This window comes from Corvus moneduloides, chromosome 2, assembly GCF_009650955.1.
Source record: "Corvus moneduloides isolate bCorMon1 chromosome 2, bCorMon1.pri, whole genome shotgun sequence".
Lineage (NCBI taxonomy): Eukaryota > Metazoa > Chordata > Aves > Passeriformes > Corvidae > Corvus > Corvus moneduloides.
The window spans coordinates 3,882,283-3,903,438 of NC_045477.1; the positions used below are offsets into that span (position 1 = coordinate 3,882,283).

At 36.5% G+C, this 21,156-nt stretch overlaps 1 protein-coding gene across 4 annotated transcripts in view; it reads left to right on the forward strand.

Annotated features, from left to right (window-relative positions):
* Window positions 1-21,156, forward strand: part of EPHA6 (EPH receptor A6) — a 388,929-nt gene that overhangs the window by 89,816 nt on the left and 277,957 nt on the right. The window lies entirely within an intron of this gene.

The window sequence follows — 21,156 nt, forward strand, 5'->3', positions numbered from 1 at the left end:
TTTCCTCAAGAGTTTCTCAGATTGGATGGTGTTAACGCAAGCTGCACAGCAACCTTCCATAATAGAGAGCATTAAAAGCACTATGCACTGTAATCAGAAAATGAAATTCACTTTGTTGTCTGATCTTGCTGGCATTAATTATCAAAATACATTCGTTGCAAAGATACCATGTTGACAATGCCATTATTGGAAGCCAGCATAATTTTGTACATAAGGTCAAAAGGTTTCTCTCTTAGTGGGATAAGGATTTTCTCTGAAACTTTAATGTTGAATGAATTCCTGTCCATTATGCAAGTGAGTCATACCCTAGATCTGTACATGAGCAATATAGCCAGCAGCCAAAGTCTGCCAGAAATGTTTTGTGCAGTACATTGACTCCACTGGTTTGTTCAATTGGCAGCTTGATCTGCTGAACCAGGTACCTTCTAAATGAAATGGAGTACCCAAAGCCACAAGTTTTTGCGTATTTTTAACTATTTGCCCTAAGAATTACAAATTACTATTTTAGAAAATTCCAATCTAATAGAGCTTCCACGTGTTTTGAAGTAACTTTCATAGGTTGGTGTTGTCCATTTAATCTTCTACAGTGAATCTAAATATTTGTGTTATTTTTTTCTGACAGTTTTTCAGAGTACATTTGTTTTGCATTGCTTTTTGAATGTCATGCCCAAGGTAAGCCCAACTGCTTGAGATGCTTTCATAACCAAAGAGCACAATTTAATTTCAGTAGTTCCTGCTCTGCAGTGTATAAACCATGAGTGGAAGGGTTATGTCAGGGTGGCTACATTTGTGCTAAAGCTGGTAGTGGAGGTGGACACATGGAGAGCTGGCAATGCATTTGTACAATGGGATTTTTTCAGTGTGACTGCTGAGTGTTGTGAACTGAACCATGATACAGATGTGTGTTGATGGGCATCTTTCAGACAGCCATAATGTTCTTTTTGAGACTTTGCTTCTTGGCTGAGACATGAATAACATTCAGAGTTTAAATGAGTCATTGCTTGTCAGTAAATCCTGAGCTAACTTTTTAATACCCATTAAATCAAAAAATACCTGAACTTTACTAACTGTCTGAGGGTAAGTTTTTAAAATTTACATTGAGCTTGTTTTCAGAGAAGCAGCAAGCTGGGGACTAGATGGGGGAAGAAGTAGAAGCCTCTCTATATTAGCCTGATAAGACCTGATATATATTTATAAAATTTTCGTGTCTTTTGGGTCCTTCCCCCAAATCCCTTCTGTCCCTCCCATTCCTCTGCTGGAATTGCAAATCTAAGTCTTGAAAGTATTTTGCACCATTCTGTCAGTGCTTTGTGCAGGCATAATCTGACATACTTGGGAGAGAACCTTTCTTGTGCATGAAAATAACAGTCCAAATAATAATTTTTTATTTTGAAGTCTATTCTGACAAATAATTGGGTGGTGGGCAATACTTGGTAATAGTTGAATATATTTTTCCTACTTAGAAATGGTGTCAAACTTTTTATACCGCAGCCTGTGGCTCAGTGAGGAATAAGCCCTTCATGGCAAATATGGCTTATCTCTCACAGAATTTCAAGAATAATATTCTATTTTGGTATTTGTGGAAATAGAGTCTCTCTTCACAAAATACAGAATGGCATAAGGAAGGATATTCTGCCTTTGTCATTGCTCATTGTTTTGCAAAGCAGCAAGAATGGGGCTAAAAAACCACCTTTGGTCAGTTTTACTACTGCTGTTAAAAATCATAAGTTATTTTCAGCTGCCTAAATCTGCTTTACCTGCTTCCCTAACTGGCAACACTTCAGTTATTTCAATTGGGTTTAAGCATCTCTCTCTGTCTCTGGATCTCTCAGTATTCCCTATCCATTCTATTTTCTTTTAAAAGCATCATTTCAGAGCCAAAGTGTCTGAGAAGAATTCCCAACTGGATTAAAATATCCTTACTTGTTAAATGTATACCCCAATGTGTCTCGTTAGCTCAGAGGAATATTAACAGGGAATTTTTTGCTAATTTGGGACTGTCTTCCTTTTCTGGAGTCAGTGGGGGAAAGTGGCATTGACTGCAAGAGATTCTCAGGTATTTGTGTGTTCTGTACGTTTTTGAATGGGATAACCTCCAATATACCAATCTTCTCTAAATTTATTATGTAAACAATCTGTGAGTCTTTGATTTGAATCTACTTTTCAAGTTTTTTCCACTCAAAATCCTGAAATAGCAGCATCATTCACATGTTATTCTGTTTCTTTAGGCATTAATGAATAAATTAGAACCAATAATTTGGCAATGCTAATCAGAAATTGCTCTGACATGAACTGCTGGCTTTTGCTAATGCATTGACACCAGCCCCATTACCAAGTTGCAGCTTAGAAGGAGGAGATGCTGCACAGGATTCCGGTAAACAACAATTAAAAGTGGCATGTTCAGTACTCTGTGTTCTCTGAATGTCAGCCCAAGACAAGAGTTGTGCTAAATTTAACAAGTATATAATATATACAGGCCATATCAGGACTTCATGGTGGGTTTTTTTACATAGGAACAAACAATCATGACAAGGAGCACTCCGCAAACTTAATCATAATGGTTCACTTCTGTTTGGGCATGATACAGAAATAATTGGATGACTGTTAACTGAAGTTTGACTTTTTAGTGATTTACCAAAAATTATCTGAATTACTCAAGGTTAGGAATTAATTGCAAAGAATAATTCAATTATATATAGCAAATACTAATTATTATAGTAATTTCAGATTTTACTTTAGTCTTAACCAATCAGAGTGTGAAAGTGTATTTCACTAGCCATAAAAAGTTGATTCTTCATAAGGAATACTCTCAGGAAGCCACCACTTCCAAAGTGGGGTAAATATGGTATAGTTGAAGCAATATTAAGTGTTAAAAATGTAAAACAACAGGCACTGACAGACTCACCTGGTTTATTTTAATTGAGACAAATAGACTAAGAAGTGAAAATGTAAAATTCAAATCCTCTGACCTTGAGTTGACTGAACAACACTTCCCAGGGATACTAATGCCTGAACACATGGAGTTTTTAATTGAACAAATTAATTCTTTCCATTATTTATCACCTGAATTTGTGGTAATGTTTCCGTGTTAGGCTGCTGAAGTAGAAATCCTATCTTTATGTTCTTCAGCCCTTCCATCTGATCCAATTAGAAACTACTCTCATTTTTCAGATACTAACTAATCCCCTCCTCATTTATGTACCTGTAGTGTGGCTTTGTTATTGGGAAACCAAGCAGTTCATGTTACAGTCATGCTTTTGTTACCTGTATGCTGGCATCAAAATGGGAAAAGGGGGGAATAAAGTACTTTGGAACTGCAAGTTTCAGAGTTGTAGAGATACAGTAGTGTGTAAGGTTCCTTTTGGTTTTTCTTCCACATGTTTATTTGCTCAGGAGATCTAATCTTTACCAGGCACTGAAGGCAGCATCTTTAAAGGACAAGCATAGAAAGGTTTTGACTACAAAAAAAAGGATAAAATGAGATTAAATACAAAATTTTCAGTGGCTAAAACTTTTCTTTTTAAGGGAAAACCTTCCTGCAGCAGAGTTGGGGCTGTTCACTTGTGTTGCAGTAGATCCTTAAGATATAGGGTGTAAAATTCCAAATTTCTGTTTCCTGCCAACTCCTTTTGGAGAGCCAGAGACAGGAATTTGTCAGAGGCTGAATGAGTGAAGGACTAAGAGGATCCACTGACTGTTTTGTCTCTGTTGCAGAATAGAGCAATCACAATCATCTCTGCTTTGGTCTCTTATGGAGATAATTTAAATAGCTGTCTTTTAATTCATTGGTTTTTTTAATAGCATCTGTGACTTACTGGTCAGTTAAAAAAATTAAATAATACTAATTTTTTTCCAAGTAAGCAGCCATATGTTTAATGAAATTTATAACAGATTCTCAACTTTGTGACTGCTCTGAAAGGTCTTTACACTTTTTTCTTGTGCTTAAGCAATGACAGCTTATTTTACATAATTTGTGAGTCTGCAGAGCTTTAGATTTCACCATTTCAATGATAGTACTCGAAACCTTTGTAATTATTGGTGATATGGTTTTCTATCCACTGAAAAACCTCCTCTTCAGCCTATATCAGGCTGCACATCATCTGTGAACACTCAACATGTATTTTAACTTTCAATTCTCAATACGGATAAAGTCGAATTGTGATTTGTCAATTCCAGATTCAGCTCTTAGGTGGAACTGCTAAATAGATGTTTTTAGTGCAATCCAAGAATAAGGATGAGGAAAAAAAATAGAAGTTGTGCATGACAGCAAATCTGTAGGTAAGAGTATAGAAAAGTAATTGATAATGACCTGTTCAAAGCTTCTGAATGTTTAACCACATATAGCTGCTAGCAGATGGAAAAAGTCTGAGCCTGTATACATTAGAAAAAAAATGTTTACAGTAGATGAAAACTTAAATTACTCTCTGTTCTGAAGTGACATTGCAGATGCTACTGGCAGCACTTTTATGTTCCTATATCCTGGTTTTAATTTCTAAATGGCAGGTCATGTGCCAAGCTATTTCAGGCTGTGTCTCTCTTTCATTTGTACCTTTTCCACTTGCACGCAGGAAAATATTTTGTCCTTATGGCTTGCAATGAGTGTAAATTAAAAATAGCATTGTTGCTTGGCTGAAATAGGAGGTAAATGAGGGATGGTGAACTGTGGTATGGATGGGGTATTACTTACTGTCAGAAGGATGAATTTTTAGTGAGTTGCACCAATCCGGAGAGGTGTGACTTGGCTGTATTCAGTAATTTCACCTTTTTTTCAATACTTTTAAGTTGTTTTGATGGCCCTTTCTGGTTTGGGGTTTATTTGTTTTGTTTTCATTTGTTTGGATTTTTTCATTGTAGCATTTTTGCATTTTCTTTTCAGTGCCTTAAAAATGTGGATATTTAAGTTAGTTACTGACTTCGATTTTTTTTTTTTTTTTTTTTTTTTTTTTTGGGGGGGGGTTCATTTTGGTTTTGGGTTTTTCTGCAACAAAGTGATAGGAATTAAATAAGCATCCGAGGGCACCTGTCTTCAATAACTGCCTGAGTTAACAGCCAGAAAAATCTCAATGCTGTAAAAAGTCACATTGTAGCTCCCAGCCAACCCTTTCACTTTATATACAGCCATCTGCAGATTGTTCAGCTGGATAAATTGTAACACAAAAAGTCTGATTAAAGAGCTGGAAGGGGGGTATTGCTACAAAAGTAAGGATTTAAAGAACAAAAAAAAAACCCCTTTACATTTGGTTCTACATAGTAAGGAAATTCCAGTGATAATAAATGAATAAAAGTTGCTTGCATATTCTTGTCATGTCATACTTGCATCATTTGGAGCAAATAAAGACCCTTGCAATAGTCACTGTAACTTGGTTTCCAGAATATTTCACTGTAAAAATTCAAATCAGAGCCTTGATTTTCTAACTGCACCTAAATAAATTATGCATAAATATAAAGCTTATTGTTTGCAAACTGAATTAATGTTGGCAATTGCTGTTCTTTGCTCTGATACTGAGGTGTGCATTGAATGGAAACCTGCTTTGATAGTGGAAGAAGGAAGCCAGCTGAGGTTAAATAGAGAGTTTCAAACTGAAAAACTTCAATATTTTCTGTTTGTTCACACAGACATGAAACTTCAGCAACAAAAGCATGCTGATAACCCAAGTGTGTCTTGCCTCAGGTTCTGCGTTAGTGAATATTGCTGGATATTGATCCTACCAGCTATCCTTGATAAACAGTAGACAAAAATTGTCCAAAGGACTGCAAGGATTGATTTTGTTGTTGTGTGTGACTTGGTAACAGAGCTGCATGATTTGACATTAGCAGCAGCCCACAGTAAATGAGTTATTTGCTCTTGCTCTGCTGAAAGAAATACACTGCAGTGATGGAAAAATTGTGGTACTAATGGGAATAAGCTGTTTAACTTTTACAGAAAATATAAATACAAGTGCATCTGTACATCTGTTCACCTGTATGGTGACTGAAGTGCATTGTAAAACTGTTGTTCATTATTTTTTATCTTGAAGTTTCTCCTGTGTTGCCAAAACCCAGGACCACTTGACAGGTTGGATGGTGTCGTGTGGCAGGAGGGGAAGGAATGCACTGACTCTGTGGTACTTGTGTCCCTCACTGTCATAGGATTTGTCCTCAAAATGTGTCACATCCTAGAGACACTAACAGAACCTGTGCCCCTCCGTTCTTGGGTAATGCAGCTTTTCCTTGCTTGCCACATAATTTTTTTTTCCCCTCTTCTGGGATCCGTAGCTAAAGCTTCAGCTCACATATTTCACATTAATTTGCCTTGTGAGATGTTCATTGCACTTTGCTCATGATCAACCTTAACTGTTTCAACGTTCAAATATATTGAGTGGGGGTGAGTTTTGTTTGAGTGAAACCCTGGGCCTGCTGTATTTAATGAATGCAAAATTTCAGCATTGCTTGCTTGTGTCTTCCTACAGCTGAGGTTTTCCTGCAGCTGGAAGAGAAGTGTGGTGGGGGTTTTTTAATGGCTGAATATATCCTCAGCATGTGGGTTTCCTCAGTGTGCTGAAAATGTACATCTGAATTTGGAAGAGGTCTTGTGTGACCAACAAATGGAGGAGAGTAAAACCATGATGTTTCACTTATAAGGACCTAATAACACCTGTGGAATGCAAAATGCCTTGTGCTACTCATGGAATTTGTTGAAAGTTGTGAAAGAGAAACCCTTTGTGAGGAAGCTGTGACAAACCTTGGCCACCAATTTACAAAGGAACACGACTGTGTGCACAGCACAATTGTGTTTTAAGGATTTCCATAGCCATTTCTTGCAGTAGAGTAGCAGTTCTGGCATAATAAGGGCTTGATATATTTGTCTTTGAAAATTCAGTTTCTCCAACTGTTGTTATTCCTGTTGGAGCCCTGAAAAATAAGCATAAGCTAAGAGAAAAAATTTTAGTCCTAATGCTCCATGGAAGTTTACAAGTTCTTAACACTACAGTAGATTGTGGATTTTTTCAATAATTATTAGAAATATGACTCAAATTGTAATATATGTAATTCTAATTATATAATAACATATATTACAGATTATAATATATAATAGCTCAGAAATTCTCAAAATCTAGGAATTAGATTTTTTTAGAAGATACTTTTTTGTAGGCTTCTGAGCACAAGCACTTAAATTTATACTTTGAAATAATTGAAACATGTTAGAATATTATTATTTCAATATAGATTATGTCCCCTTTGAGAACTCATAAAGTGGAGATACAAAATCTGAAGATAATCACCAATACTTCTTCCGAGGCAGGCTATTAATCAGTAACACATTCACAAATAAACTATAAAGCATCTTCTGTAATGAAACTGTTCCCATAGAGGTTTAGCATCATTTTATTCAGTCAATTATTCAAGCATTTATGCTGAGAAATATAATTTCAAAAGTGATCAATAAGAGGTTTTCTCTGGCATGGTGTGGCCTAGGAATCACAAGCAGAAGCGAATGCATAGAGTGATTTCTGAGATTTGTCTTGAATACAAAAGAATGTGCGTGTGGGTGTTTAAAAACTTGAACTGTATTTGCTTTTTGCAAGTCTCAGTAATAATGTAAATGAAACAAAATTTTCTTTAGTCAACACACTTTGCTTTTTCTTCCTAAAACTTAAGGTGGGAAATAGCATAAAAAAATTAGTATCAGTTGTCTTAGACAGAACTGTATGTGGACTGTAAGGTCATTCTCTGTCATGGGCAAACTTAGATTTAAAGGGCAGTGGTATTTGAAAGGTTCTCAGAAACCATACCAACCAAGCTTTGTCGTGTGTGAGGCTTTATTTGGGCAAAGCAGTTTGGAGGCTACTCACAAGCTTAAGCTCTTGCTAAATGGGGGAAGAAATGAAAGGCAAAGGCAATATTGTTAATGGCGAAATTTGACTGATACCTTTGTATAAGAGAAAAGGGAGAGGAAGCGAAACTCCCATGAAAGGAGAGGAACCATTTAGAAATTCTTTTCATCCTCAGTAGTTCCAAGAGAAGCCATGGAGATGGATGGCTTTTGAGCTGCACTGCTGTTTACTTTTGCAGGTCTCTTGGCAGGAAGAGAGGATCAGTAACTGGAGCTCCAAAATGTCAGCTGCTACCTTAGTTTTGGATGCCAAATGCTGAAAAAGAAGCTCTAGATCGAAAGGGCTAAATTAACAAAGATTACTGTCTGACATGTATCAAAACACAGTCCCATAGTGTTCTAGTTGATGTGCTGAAAGTTCTCTCTTGAAGAGTTTTGTGGGATTTTTTTGTTTGGATTATCTTCCACCCCCCTTACTTTTACTTCTAGGAGTCCCATCGAATCCCAGGAGAATATTCTGCTGGGAAGAACCTTGAGTTCACAAGAGGTGTCTGACCTGGAGATGGTGACCTGTTGAACAGTCATTTCTGTGAATCTTTCTATGCTGCCAAGTAAATACATCAGCAAGGGAAGGTGATCCTTGGGAAGCAACCTGCTGCACCAAGCTTGTGCTGTTCTGGGAATGTGTCTGCTAACAGCAGAATAAATTATGTAAAACAGGTCTCGTACCTACCAGGGAAACATCTAACACAGTCAAGGACTGCACTTGAAATGTCTCTCTTTAAAGAAAAGTTGCTTCAAAGGGATACTGATCAAAGCATGAATGAATTCCCAAAGGACATGGAAATGTATGCATAGAGAGATTATACACCAAATGCTAACAATGAATGTTTAGTTATTTGGTATCTGGCTATTATATAATAATAGTTATGTATGTGAAATGTCTTAATTTTGCTGTGACAGCTTGACTGTATTCCCAGATGTTAAATATTTCAAAGCTTATCTTACATATATTCATAAACAAGATGAAAGTGTTAATTCTAATTAAAATGATGAACAGATCTTTAGCAGCCTTAATAAAGTCCCTGTGGAACAGTGAATTTAATAGCAGTCTATCTTTTATGCAGAGTCAAAATGTAGATTTCAACTTTACTGTAAGCCAGTCTTCAAGGAGAAACTGAGCAGTCAAGATAGAAGAATTGAAAAATCATATTAAAGAGTTATTTCAGTATGTGCAGAATTTTACATACCAGTACCTGTGTGTATTGGCAGCTTAGAAAGAAATTGGGGGGGGGAGGGGGTGGGGGAGTAAAGGCCGGTAACAACCCTTCCCAAATTTAGCAAGTATTCCACTGAAGTACATATTTCACTTGGTGACTATTTATAGGTCATGCTCGTGGTAATATTCCTCATCATATTTGCCTGTTACAATTTTTTCCTGCAATTAATTTTAATCAATATTTGAGAAACCGCGGGTTTTTTAATGTAATTTTATACTTACACACGTGTATGTTCAAGATGCCTTCATAAGGATAGCAAGAACTTGAATGTGGAATCATTGGGAGGTGAGAGAGTGAAATAAAAGATATAGAAGTATTTTTTATTTTAAGGCAGACTAAATTTTCCACCATGGTTAGCAGAAAAAATAAAAGAAGCTAAAGAGTCAGGAGATGGTAAAGACGCTGGGGAGAGTCCAAGGGGAATGCCTGGAGACAGGGTTGGTTTTGTAGCATTTAGGATACCAGGAAAGGCAAATCCCAGATTATGAGGGGAAATGTACATTTTTCTTTTCAGGATCTGAATAGGCATTCTTTGACATGCAGTAAATTAATAATATATTTGATGACTTCTGTGTGTATTTCTCTTTGTAAACTAGGAATTATAGCCATTTTGCCTATTTATCTCAGTTATTGAGTATTACATCCCCAGTTACTGCATTTAGCAGGTGATGTTAAACCATGTTAGCAAGCGAAATGCTGTTAATGGACTTCATTTTGAAAAAATTCATTTTCAATTTTTAATAAAGACCTGAATTCTCTTGAAAAGAGAATTCTGGAGGAAAATTTAGATTGATTAGAATTTTTTTTTGCCTTCTATATTCTTTCCTTATGAAACATTAAGTAAACTGATGATGCAAAGTATAAAAAAAAATAAAATTATAGATTCTTAGAGCAGTATAGAAAATTAAAACTCCCTTTTAAAAGGTCTTTGGATAGGTTGGATTTTTTTTTTTTGTCTTCCCTGCAAACATGCAAAATGTTTAACTTTTGTCAGAAAATCAGATTCTAATCACCGGGGATTAGTATTTGGGGTTTGAGGCATTCATGTTTGTTTTGATTTGGTTTTTTTTTTTAAGTATTTCACATATATGTTTTTGGGTTGTGTGGGCTACATTGTTTTTTTTTAATTTGATCAGGTGACTAAAATTTTGAAATCAAATTTCATGTTTGAAACTTTCTAGTAATTGATGAAAATCCAAATATTTAGTGCAAAGTCCCCAAATAAACTACAAGGTTGAACTGAAAAACAGCTAAACAATTATAGCAGAAGAAGGTGAAGTCTGTATATATTGTTAATATCCCAGAGGAAATGGCCACTACATCGACAAGATCCCATTAAAGAGGTTTTTCAGTGCTTTGCACTGGTACATGTCTCTGGATGGCTCCAGATGGTAAAGACACAGGTCAGTCTGTGGGAGGCTGGCTGTGCTTCCCCTGCTGAGCTTCCTTAGATTTTCCCTTTGGTCAATGGCTCAGATTAGCTGAAATAGAAGTAATTTTCACCCTTCTTTTCTATGCAACTGATGTGTTTAACTGTTTTATTCACTGCTGTCCCAACCTGTTCATAGCCACCACCAACCTTTGCAATCATGTCTGGTCAGCTGGCATCACCAGTTTTAGAATTAAAAATGCAAGAAGAGGCAAGAAATAATTATTAATTGGGATTAATCTGATAGCAGGATGAGGTGGTACAGGGCCATATGGAACAAACCAGGCATTTCTCTCAAGTTAGATGTCAAGTAGACTGACAGATAATTACTGAACTATTCTTCTGGTCTGTGGACTTTTAAGGGGTTATTTAGAACTTTCAGTGCCAAATGCTGATTTGTTCTCATGGAAATACTACGCACTGTTAGGCCATTTAATCATTAGCAGCTCTGGGTTCTGATCCTGATGAGACTTCTAAAATTAATTTGGAGATGGGGTGATGGTGCAGTTTGGGGATAGTGAGTGAAAAGTCTGTAGTTTCCAAAGGAAAATAGTGGCTAATTTCCATTAAGGTCATGCAAATCAGAATCAAGTGGTTGACTAAGTAATTATTAATACATGTGTGCAAACATAATCAGGAAAAAAAAATCTAGTCATCAACTTTAGAGCTCTGTAATCCTCCACTGCTGTGATTTAATACTTGTTCAACACTTCTCCATAGAGTTTGTTGGGTGCTTTGGTTTAGGGTTTTGGTTTGTTTTTTAAGTAAAAATGTGCAATGTATGAAGCAAAGTTGCCAGAAAAATATACTGTAAGAGTTCAGGCTGTTTGATGCTGGGGACCTGATGCATGCAGATGGATTACTGTTTTTAAACTTAGAAATAACTTCATGATGTGTTTAGATCTAAAAATGCCATAACATAAACTCCTGTGAATAGAGAAACCTTGCTTAAACTGAACTCTTCCTCTCAGGGAGGAGGTGGCACTAAATGAGAATAAATTTTACAACAACCCACTCGTGCTCCAGGTAGCTGTTGCAAAAGAAGTGATGACCGTATAAATGTAAAAATCTGCGAGTAATTTTGAGATTGCTCTCTGTTTTGTTGTTTTAAAAATACAGGTCATGCTACTCACCGTAGCCTATGGAGAGAAGTAATCTTTTTTTAAAAAATGTAAATGTAAAAATGCATGCAAGCTGCCTATGAATAAAATGATATGATTTCATAAAATACATTGCCTAGTCTAATGATCCCAAACTAACCACCTCATTTTAAAAGGCAGCCTTGAGATTGCTCTTATTCCCATGAGTGCTAAATTGGAATAAATTTGTGAGACAGGATTGTAAGGGAAAAAGATCCACTGACGAAATACACTTTGGTATCTCGCCACTCTTGTACCAGTGCCTAAGTTCTGTAATCAACGTACCTTTTAATCATTTACCAGTCTTTTTGCCAGTGCTGCAGTGTGCAAGCAAGGTCTGCAAGCACTTCAGTCCCTGAAGGTTTTGCTGGTGCATTCTATCAGACAAGAGCAGGTGGCATCTCTGGTCCTGAAATCCACATAGCAGAGATTCCTAATTGTAGTACTGACTCTTTTGCATGTATGTAGGAACGATTGCTTTGTAAACGTCTTTTGGGGTTTTTTTGTGATTCTGCAATTTTGTGATACGAGGGAAGTATTTTATCCACAGTGGAAAAGCTTTAATTTCAAAATTCTGTAATTTTCAAAGGGGTTTTTGGTTGTTGTTGTTTGTGGGTGGTGGTTGGTTTGTTTTGGTTTATTTTTTTTCCCCCTGGAGTAGTATCCAGTCTTCTTAGCAACAAAGGTAATATAATTTATAAGGAATAACAAGCAATGCTGGAATCTACTGGGCAGTAATATTTACAGTTAGGTGGAAAAAGAATTGTATAATAAAAGATTTTCCTTCAAGAGAAACCTGTAAAACTTATCTTTGTTTCTGATTTATGGACTTTGCTACGCTTTAGGAATAAATTAGGTGAACCTGAAAGAACTGAAGGCTCAGTGGCTATAAAACAACCAATTGATTTTTGACTAAATCTCTGTCTTCAGTAATTTTTACAGTTGCCTGCTCCCAAAAAAGCCCACAGTGTAGCTACTACAGAAGCAATTTAAAAGTAAGTGGTATTTGATTGGCTCTTCATACCTACACCTTGTCCCTCTTTACCTAAGTGTTAATAGTATCAGCAGAGCAATTTAACCTGAAAATCAAGGACAAGGGCACAATGAAACTCTTCTGTTAATTTAGAAGAGAGTGGTAGTAATAGTAAAGATACTCAAGTAGGGTTTATTTTTTTGCTTTAACTTTCAGAACATCAGCACTTTTACTTTTCCACATAAATTCTCCTGGGTTTCTCTGCAGCTGCTTTGTTCTCCCTTCCTGAAGGGAGTGAGACTGTGCTTTCTTGTTAGCTTTTGTGGGGTTTATTTTTTTGTTTAAGGGTTTATAGTTTTGTTTTTCAAGAGGACTACAGCAGAGACTTAAAACATGGGCATTCTGAGGAACAGTCAGATGGTTACAATGGCTGTCATTCCTGAGAAAAGTCCATGATAAAGTTATTGAAATAGTAATACGTAGCTCTTTTTCTGAAAAAGGACTTTGTGCCTGAGAGAAATGCATTATCTCAATTCTACTGTGAGCAATTAGCTGTGGCAGGTATCTTGAAAAAGGGATAAGTTGAAAGAAACCTTCAAGTATTTTTCTTCATTAGACTTTGGTGCTAGTGACAGTGGGAAAATGCAGTGAATCCTTTAAAATATTTTTAAAATCAATAGACTTTGCAGTTTAAATATGTTGAGTATACAGAAGGTCAGTGGTACTGTTTTGGGCTTTACCATCTTAGCAATCTTGCTTAATACCCTGTTAAAATAATCAGCTTTAAAATATTACTGTTTAATCCTTGCTACATTTCTTAAAGTAGTTTTTATTTGGTCTGAAATGTTACTACACTGCTGTACTCTGACCTTCTTGGAGCATTCATTCTGCATCCAAATTGTGCTGTAGCAGGATGGAAAGGGGGCAAAACTGGTTTTTTACATGTGGAAAACAGGTTGTGAGTGCATTTGAAAACTGTCTTGGCTTCACTGCAGAATTACAGCAAGCACTTTGCTATTTGTGAGACTTAAAAATAGAAACAAATGAGTGAATGTATTTTATTTATTATCAGTATCCCTGAGATACTTGCATCTTTACATTTAAATATTGTCAGGACATTACATTTCAAAACATAATAATTCCCTTGGGAGAGTGTTGTGGCAGAACTTGCTGTCATCAGTGTTCATAATGCATTTGCCAAGGAGTGTTTATCTCTCTCTTCTCCCTCAGGTTGTGATGCTTCTCTTCTGAGGGGATGTTTTCTGGTCAGTGAATTTCTCATTCTTTCAGAAAAACCATTTGCATATCAAAGGCCCGATAGGAGTAAATACACTTTATACTTCCATCTGTCATTCTCTTCCCATTGAGACACAAAATAAGAACAGTGTGGCAAGCAAGAGGTTTCTTTTTTTGGTTTTTAATTTTATACCATTTTGCTTTGAAATATGAGGGATGCCTAGATACAGTTTTCAGTAGCTGTGTTTCTTTCTTATTAGGGTCTCTTGACTGAAGCTACCCTAAAAATAAAATCAGTACTCTTTGAAGAAGTGACACTTCTATGACAAAAAAAAGGAAGTCTTTGTTCTTAATTTCTTAACTCTGTGTTTTCTAATATTTAAAAAGGAACAAAAGAAAAAATTTCAGAACATCTTTGGTCTTTGCCTCGTAATAGAACTTGAACTCTGCACATCTTTATCTTCTTACAAATTAAATATTCTTAATATTTTTTTCTAAAGCAGGCATAATTCCTTGGCATATATGGGAGATGAGATCAGATTTTGTTTTCATTTCTCCCTTCTCCTGCACTGGTTTCCAAGAGAAATTTTTCTTTGTAATTTCAAGGAATGAACTTATCTTAAACCAGGATTAGGGCTGTGTTAGAGGTTACCAGCAGTAATCAAAGTGCCATTATTCTGAGTGTGTGCATTCAAGTTAATTTTGAAACCTGAACTCGTTCATTTAGGGCGAGTTTAGGTGAGCATCCAGCTCACATCTCTGCTCAGCCCAAGCAAGTCTGGTGCTAGCAGGGTGTTGCTGGTGTGAGCAGCAGCTTCACGATGATCCCAAGGGGACAATAGTTCCTCTACTTATTAACCCCTTCTGGAATGATCTCCACAGCCTCAGCAGGGAAAACACTACTAGGACTCTCTCTCCCATGCCAGTGTGTGTTTCCATCAGAGCAACAGATCTCCCCCTTCAGCTTGCATCATGGAATTTTCAGGACGAAAAATCCAAATTCAGTGCTGAGTTTTCTGGTCTCTTTTCCCCTTTCATTATTTCTGCAGCTCTGCTGTTCATCACTTGACAGGAGTTCATTGTGTGAGACCAAAGAGAAGATCATCTGAAGTTTCTTTTTATAGTAGCTTGAAACCAAACCTGGATTTGCTGCCAAAGAGTTATATTATCCTTGATGGAGAGGATGAGTTCACAAACTCTTTGGAGCATGGATCTCATATTTTCACTTAAACTTGTACGTTACCGAGCCCAGTAGGGTCACAACCTCAGCTGGGTTCTTTGAGCAGTATTTTAAAGCTATAAACTTCTAAGGCATTTGCTTGGCAGTTCAGAATGCTGGATGCAGCCAAAGGCCTCACTCTTCGTTGTCCTTAGAAGTTGTCTTTTTGACAGAGGTTAGTGTAGAAGAAAAATACTCAGCTAAATGTCATCAATCAACTCTTGTATCCAGTCTACCAAAAAAAAATTTAAAAAAAAGCTGCTGTGAAAGACCTCTAAATGAAGCTGGAGGTTTTCCTTTTCCCCTCAGTAAAAATTTCGCAGGATAAATTAATCTGGCAAGAACCACTGTGCAAATGCGTGGGCTCAGTCGGTGAACAGGTGTAGCTACTGAACTAAATTATCTTCTGTCATGTGGGGATGCAATACAGCAAACTTTATTTTAAGTGCTAGGACAAATATGCCAAAAATAAGCCTCTAATATGACAGAATGCACACAAGGAGAATATCTTTGAACATTTTACTGGTTTCCTTCAACATTTTACTTACACTTCTCATTCCCCATCAACAGCAGTACAGAAATTATTAGAAGAGTATTGCAATATTTGGTATTTCTTTTCCCAAACTTTGGTTTGTAGAGCTTTCTTCTGCTGGACCTGTTTGTGGTAGGAGTTTGAAATAGAGGGCTTTATAAGGGGATTGTTGTTAAAAAAGGAAATGCCTGTGTTTCCTAAAGAAAGAAACTTGTTTCATAACTGGACTTTTCGGTCTTGGATACCATAACTCGAAATTGGTCCTCTGCATTGCTGGAAGGGCACACAAGTGACCCAGTATGACGATAGCTTCATATAAATTGCTTTGTAAATTAGGACAGTGATGTAAAGTGGCATCCAGTTATTACAACGCCACTTGAAAAACTGAGTTATTATTCAAGTTGAGCTAAAAAAACAAGAGAATTTGACAAGACCCTGAAATTTTTTATCATGACCAACAAGTCCAGTAGACTTTTCATAGAAGAGACAGAAATCTTGGCAAGCTCTTCAAGGCTGTTGTCCCTTTCACAGATAACTTGCTATGTTGCTTTTCTTTCACTTAAGCTGGTTGCTTTCCACTTTGAAAGCCACAAATGATCTTTGAGAAAGCAGAAACAAATATTACTTTCTAATTAATGCCACTGAAAACCACCCTAATGCTTGCACCATGTTTTTAATTTGTAGTGGTCTTAATTTTTGTTCCAAACAGATTTAAGATATAAAACCCTCTGTTGTTATGATGATCTTGCCTGTGAGTTCATGGTTAAAAAGCCACACACGTCATTGGCATTTCTCAGGAGTACATATCTGGCAGTTGGATTAGATGATTATTGTAGTTCCCATCAGTTCTAATTAGCAATATTAGAGTTGGTCATCCAGCTAAGCATCTATTTTTAGTTTTGAACCGGATATTTGACGAGAGTGATGGCAGGTTTATGCCTGTTAATGTAAAAAAAACAACAAAAACCACCACACACAAAAACCCCAAGAAAGAAGGAAACTCTTGAGTATTTTTGGTTTTCTACCTTAAAAGAAACTTAAGCACATAATAAAACTCCTTCCCATTTTGTTTATTAGTATTTACAAATTTGGAAGGGGAAATGATGCTTTGAAAAGCCTAAATATATAGGTACAGATGTTTCTAGTCTTTTTTTGGTCTAATGAAATAAATGAGCATATCAGTCTCCCAATACATTCTTTTTCCTTTTATTTTTTTCTTCTTATTAAAGCATTTTAACATTTTGGAAGGTCTGGATTAGTTTAGAAATCACCCTTTGCTATTACTTTCTCATAAACTTTGAGTACATTCAGGTAATGAAGAGGGGCTGTAAATAAATAATGCAAATCAGGACAGAAATACCTTTACTGGGCCTTCGTTCTGTGTTTTGCTGCAGGTGGCAGCAGAGCCAAGAAACATTATGCAAACAGAGACGCATTGTCTGAACAACTTCAGAGCTGTGAAAAACATAACAAATTCTGATAAAATTTAATGCCACATAAATAGCTTCCAACATGATTAGTAAATTTAAAATGCTATGCTGAGCCAGAGGAATGAGGCAGGTTGTTTGTACATTTGCTAAACTTTTATCAAATACCTTATTGGTAATAGAAAAATCAAAATCAATTTTTTCTTCTCAATTTCACATGGATTAGATTAAAATGCAGTCAGTGTTGCTACTTTTAAGTTGTAAGGTAAGATTTTCCACAAATCTTTCTGTACATCCCTCCATATATCAGCAGGGATAGTCCACAGAGTCTCTGGCAAGACTGGAATCTTAATTAAAGGAGTTCCATGTTTTACATTAAAAAGTCTTTAGCAGTCTTAGCCCCTCCAAAGACATAGAAATGATATTGTAGCAATAAGATTTGCCTGGATTATTCAAACAGTGAAACAGTTCAAACTGATCTTATCCATTGTGGCTGAACTTATCTTAACATAAATTGATAGCCTGGAGGTTAATGAGGGAAGATCATAAAATAGCTCCAGGAATCTTGGGCTTTACAAGGTCAGCAGTGTTGTGGAACTGAGTTAGACAAGAAGGAACCAAAGCTGCCTTAAGCTGCCTGCATTTGTTTGGCCAATTGCCGTGTCAAGAGTGAAAAGTTTTTTTTACTGAAAGTACATCTATTACAGTATTGATTCAGCCAGCAGCTGAAGGGGGAAAAAAGGATTGAAAATTTCATATTTAGCAGGAGGTTTCTTTGAGAAGGTGCTCAGATCATACAAACTGATCACTGCTGGAGGAATGATGGCTTGTGTTAGCAGGGTTGAGTAATTGTAACAAAAGTGAGAAGCCAGATGCTTTGTGTTCGTTAGGAAAAAAAACCAAGCAGGGATATTCTTCAGAGTGTATCTGCAAGCCTCTGCATCATCAATACTAGGAAAATAGGTTATAAAGTAATACCCTCGCCATGTTTTGTCACTGTGTTATTTAAATTAGCCAAATGCTCTAAATGGTAGAACAGAAACCTTGTGTGCTGTCTAAAAGCTGCCACAAGAACTTCCCCAAAGATGCACTTATAGCCCATTTTGGCTCCCACAAGTGATTGCAGAGTCAATGAGTTGTCATTGGACAGTGCAGCATCTACAGACTTAGCTGAGAATTGGCTTTTTAAAATCATTTGTGCAGGCTTGATGGAAGGTGAGGGAGCTTCTCAGTAGGAATAATGAAATTATTCTGCAGATATTTATGAAGCAGGAAAGCACAAAAATGCTCAGCTGGAAAGGGTGGTAATGAGGGTTGGTGTTTGAAGCCAGCTAGAAAGAGTGGAACTGGTAGAATGCTGAGAAGTGAGCTTAGGTAGACCACAAGCAGCTCTCAGATGCTTTTATTTAACAGTATAAAGGGGGAAGAAGGATAAAAAATGAGATGCAAGAACATGCAGAGGTGATCTTTGCAATAATATTCTGAACAGGGATGAGCAGAGAAAAATGTGTTGGGAAGGCAAGAGAAGAGGGAGTTACAGTAATTCAGTCTTAATAAACGAACTTGAATGTCTTGGGAATGTAATAAAGAACCACAGATAACATCTGTCTCCATGGAGGAGAAAGCAGCATTCTGATCGGAGTCTGGTCATTTAATCTACTGCACAAGTGGCTAAGAACAATATTTACAAAGCTTCACTTAAATTAAGTTGATCAAAGTCCATCTGGAAAACAACACTTAATGGCCTGGTGTGTTTATCAATAGATGCTTCCTTGGATCATCCAAAAAATGATGACTGTTTATTCTTAATCATTAGTAGAAAATTGGTAGAATTAAGTAGCAATAGAGCACTATGAATATATTAAATATTTAATGTAAGAGCAGGAATTTCTAGAAATATGGACTTCCAACCTTAGACACATTGTGTATAATTGAAATAGTAGATTTAAATTTTTTTGAATATGACTCCAAAGAAAGATGAATTTTTGTGCTTTGCTGGTTTGTACTCCTTTACCTTACTATTTATTTTATAACATATGATAGAAACTCATGATAATATATCAGTATTTAATATTTTCCCTTATTTAGACACATATTTAAGGATATTTTGAGGATATTTTGACCCTCTTAAGGTATATTTAAAATTCATTTCCCATACACAGCTAGATAAACACACATTTACTCTCTCCAACATACTGAGGCTATCATTTTTTTTTTTCTGAGATTATTTTGTGTGATGCAGCACTGAATTCCTTCACAGATGGGCTGTTCTTGTTCTTCCAGTATCTGAGGATAATTATCATAGCAATTAGATAAAGAGATTGGGTTCCATTTCACATGGGATACTGGCTGATTTAGATTGATCGCGTAAGAACTGACGTGATTTTGAGTCTGAGGCTTGTGTTTTGGGGGCCTTTTTTACATAATTATATTTTCAAGTATTTGTGAAACCAATGCCAAAGCATTCTTACTGTTTAATGCTCTCAGAACATATGCTTGTAGTCTCCAGTGCTTTCCAAATAACTCCAGCATTGTCAGTTTGTCTTAAGCCCAGACTGTTCATTTTGACAAATGTCTGGTAAATTTAGAGGCTATTAAGCATTGTTGTAGTGCCAGTTATTTTTCAACTGAACTTGTCACTTCTTGTGCAGATAAAACTTCCTTTTGCATTCATACTGCTTTGAAGAAACATAAAAAGGAAGTATTTTCAATTATTTTACTAGAAGTTATTGCAGTATAGAATACTGCATTTAACATATGTGTTTATTATTTTTTGTTAGGATTTTGAATATCTTTACCTAGGAGGATTAATTTCCTTCCAAAACATTATTTTTTTATCTCTTCTGCAGACTGAGGTAGAGCTGTTGTTCCACACAAATGTGATTTGGATAGAGAGAACAATTGAATATTACTTCAGAATAAAGACGTAACAGCAAGAAAATATTATTTCCTGTTTTAGTTTTGCTGTATAACACTTGGCCTTTTACTTGAGATTGTGTTTTTCCAGGAATAAACTGCACACTTTCAGGGATCTTAATTTGATATGTCGTCTGCTTCTGTCTGCATCTCCAAAAATGTCTTGTTATTTGATGAATTTAAATCTCAGTATGAGAGCTGTTCCTGGAATGCTCCATTCTGTGGTAGAGTTTCCTTTTTTGACCTAGGGCATTAATTTTTGATCTTGCCTGTGTGCAGCAGTGACTGTGCTGCAGTGACATTCATCCCCTGTATTCTGAGGCTGGGTAACCCTGCTGTGATGTTTTATGGGTGTGCAGTCTGTGTCCTGCTGAAATGAAATGAGTGAAGCATTTGCTCTCACATCACCAGTGATGATTCTGGCACCTAACAAGGCACACATTCTTTTAACAGAAGATTTCTGTGTGCTGTCCTTTGTTTTTCTCAGGACAGGCTGTAACTACAGGAACTTAATCCCTTGAGGGAACATTGGCGAACCACATGAGAGTTTCCAGGGCATTATTTACCTCTAGCTAAAAGTGAGGCTATTGACTGTAGACTATTTTAGTTCCCAGCATTTCTTTTATAACGAGAAATCATAAGTTTTGTTGGGGTTTTTAAAAGAAGAGTGTGTGAGGAGCGTGACGACCAATGCCATACATAAATAACCCTAAGCCACAGAGGTATCTTAGTATTTTGTACTGTTACCAATCATCAGGTACCTCAGCACCCCCCCATTTAAAATCATTACACAGAGACATTCCTGATGATTTTCATGGAAATGGAATAAGGCTGCTTGTTTTGGAAAGCTTTGATTTTCAGTGCAATCTTCACCAGAATTACTTGTTGCCAGTCAAGTGTGAAGGAGAGAGCAGGTCACACACAGCCTTCCCTTGGGTTTAGGACTATATTTGCAATCATTGCTCCTCTCGAGGGTTACTCAAACTACTGGTGTTATTGATACCAATTCAAAGGATTTGGAGCATATAAATACTGGCACCAAGCTGCTGGAACCTCTTCCATTTTTTCCACTACCGAAGTTAATCCAGTGCATCATCCAAAGGAAGCATTTTCAGTATCCCCAAAGGAAGGCACAGTTGCTGCTCCACTTTGTGTTCCTTCAGTGCAGCCTGGAAAAGTTTCAACTGAGTCT